Raw genomic sequence first — 3,307 nt, forward strand, 5'->3', positions numbered from 1 at the left:
CTTTCCTGCAGCAAGTTACAAACCCAAGTGTAACGACCTGCACGTTCCTGGTGGCCTTGGGCGGGTGGTCTTTGGAGGTTTCTTTCGCTCTGACGTTCTCCAATCCAGCAGAGCAAAACTTCTCTCTCACGTTTCCACGTTCCCTGGGCAACCACCCAGCCTCCTTGAATCCCATTGGGAACAACACTCTGGGGCCACCTTGCTTCCTCTCTATTGTCCCTCTCCATAAAACGGCCCCCTCCGTCTCCCCATAAGACCGTTTATTCCCTGGTGGCAGGGCTCACGCCATCCCCAGCAGCAAGTCCGGCCCTAGGGTGTCTGTGGAATGAATACCCCAAACGCCACACCACCAAGCAGCCGGCTAGGCCTCCGAGCGGCTCCATAGCAAGCACCACTCCGTCCCTAACTCTCCCTCCCTCGCAGCCCAGGCCTCGCGGGGCCACAGGAAGGGACTATTAGAAAGTGGCTTTTCATCAGCACTTCCCACACCACTCCTCCTTGTTGCCTGATGAGCTGTTCGGAAACCGGCTCGGTTGCCATCAATGGGGATCATCCAGGAGGCCACCTCGGTGGCACTGGTGTCCTGACAGTGCTCAGCCACCTGATGGAGCGCGGATGCCTGCACCTGCAGGCAAATAACGGGGCACCAGGTAATGAGTTGATAACATCGGAACCCTCCACCGCAGGGGTGGTGGGGGGGGGAGTCCTCAGGCCTCAATCGCCTCCATAAAACACCTGCGAGCAGGAGCCCAGCCGGTTCCTGTTTCACCTGCGCTGGGAGCAGCTTTGGGAGCAGCCCCGATGGAGACGAGCGGCCTGCAGGGGCCCCTCTGTTCCTGGTCCAGGTTAGAGGCATCGGCAGCCGCTGGCATCCACTCCGCCAGGACGGGCCCCAGCAGCCCAGCCTCAAAGGGTCTGGAAGAACCTGCGGGGCTCCAACCCGGGAACGTGTGGTTTCTCTCAGCCTCGCTGAACGTGGAGCGCATCGTTTTCTAAGAGGTTAGTGTTCCCCTCTCTCTAAAATGGCTCCCTGGATGACAAGGGCGGTGCACACACCATTCACTCACCAGTTTGAAATGCAAACTTCCCCCTGGCCGGGTAGCTCTGTGGGTTAGAGCATCGTCGTGATACACCAAGGTGATGGGTTCGATACCCAGTCACGGCACGTATAAGCAACCAATGAATGCCTAAGTGGAACAACAAATCGATGTCTCTCTCTCTCTCTCTCTCTCTCTCTCTCATCGATAAAAAGTGTTTAAAAATACAAACTGCACCTTCTACTCCCGCCCCTGGCTCACTCCTGCAGCACCAGCCCCACCCAGCACCTGGCTCCCCTCAGAGAGGAATTAGGGCCACACACAACCCACAGGAGACAGCGCCCCGCCCGGCCCCTGAAAGGAGAAGACAGAGCTTTCCTTGCCGTCTCTTTTTCCACAGTTGAGGTTGAGGTTGAAATATAACAAAATGGCCCCTTTTTTCATCAAAAATTATTTCTGCCAGCCACACGGAGGGTTTCAAACCAGACGCCGCCTCTCAATAGTTTAAGAAACATGTGACCCGAAGCATCACCTCAATTTTGTCGCCCAGAACTCGGGGTGCTTTTATCTGACCCCAACATCAAAGGGACGGTATGAGAGACATTCGTACCATATCTTTAAGGTGCTTGTGGTTTCTGAGAGAGAGGGAGAGGCGGGGGGGATGTCCTGTGAGGGGAGACGCTATAGGAAGTGTTGGCATGTCCAAAAATGAATGAGACCAGTTCCCTGACCACAGGCTGAAGCCGACCTTGCAGCGTCAGTCCCAGGACCGACCCCGGCTGCGGGGCGCATCAGGAGTCCTGCCGAGCTCTGCGCCCCGACCCACCCCGCACTCGGGGGCACACCTCATCCTGAAGCTGGTCCCAGCACGGTGGCTTCCCAGGCGTCAGAGAGGAGGGCCAGTCCTCCTTCCCCACCCACTGCCGCGGCCTCCCTGGGCCCATCATCATCTCCAACGACTCCATCGCCATTCCTGCACCCAGACGGCCAGCAACTACCCCCATCACTCCACCAGCACCCATCGCCATCTCCAACGACTCCTACCATCCCCCCCACCACAATCCCCCCACCCCTCGGACCCATGTTGGTTGGAAAACTGGGCCCATACACGGAGGTCAGGCAGTGGCCACTCCAGGTTGGCAGGTGGCAGGTCTCACCAGCAAGGAAACCTACTCAAGAGGGTTGTCTGGGGCCGTCACAAGGCGAGTGGATCCACACCGTCCACCAGGATCTTAAAGCTCAGATAGAGGCTTGAACCGGGCCTGGTCACGTATTCCGCACAGAGGTCTCACCAGCACAGGACCCCCTCAAGGCTGCATCCTTGAATCTGATTCCCACTGAGGGCACGGTGAGCAGGATGTACATTTGAGCACAAGGTGGGGGGAGGGGGAGGAGCCTGCAGCTGCCAGGCCCAGCTCCTCCAGGACTAACTGGCAGGCACATGCTCTCGGTGATTTCCCCCAGCCCCCCCGTCACCACCACTGCCCCCATCCCTTTCTCACCAGGCATGTTGAGGGGACAGGGTCCAGGGACATGAGCCCGCTGGTCCAGCCGGACTAGCGGACTTAGGTTTGTCATCAGAGAACACTTCACAAGCTGCCTCGGGCAATCACAACAGCCATCCAAGCTCAGCCTTTTGAGAGCTTCCTCTGTGCCGGGGGCCATGCTAAATGCACTTCCTGTGTTAACTCATAACCTTCTGCAGAAAGTCCCATCCTGCACCTTTTTCAAATACTGGGACGGGACGCTGAAGCACAGAGCGGCCGCGTAATCAGCTTCAGGTCTTGTGGTCATTAGGTGTCAGATCTGGGACTTCGCCCAGGCCATCCCGAATTTGTCACACCGTCACCTCACGAAATAAATCCGCGGCACTTTAATGAAGAGCATGAAGTTCACCGGGGTATCGGGGGTGCTTGGCTGCTGATAACTGCCTGCCCCGTGGACACCACAGGCCCAAGGAGCAAAGCGAGGACCCTCAACAGCAATAGCCAGGAATGGTGCTGACTGTACACGCTTTGCTTTCTGAATCCCCACAGTAATTTCATGAGGTAGGGAGTATGACGCCCGTTTTATAGATGAGGAAACTGGGACTCAACTTGCTTGATCAACAACCTGCCTGATGGTCATGCAGTAGACATACCCCAAAAGACCCTATGCAGAGTAGTCATGTTTATCCAACATGTGCCAAGCGTTCTGTGAGGCATTCACGTATGAGTGAAGGAATGAGTGAATGAAAGAAAGAGAGGCAGGGAGGGCGGGAGGGAGGGAGG

Source organism: Myotis lucifugus, unplaced genomic scaffold, assembly GCF_000147115.1.
Source record: "Myotis lucifugus unplaced genomic scaffold, Myoluc2.0 scaffold_39, whole genome shotgun sequence".
Lineage (NCBI taxonomy): Eukaryota > Metazoa > Chordata > Mammalia > Chiroptera > Vespertilionidae > Myotis > Myotis lucifugus.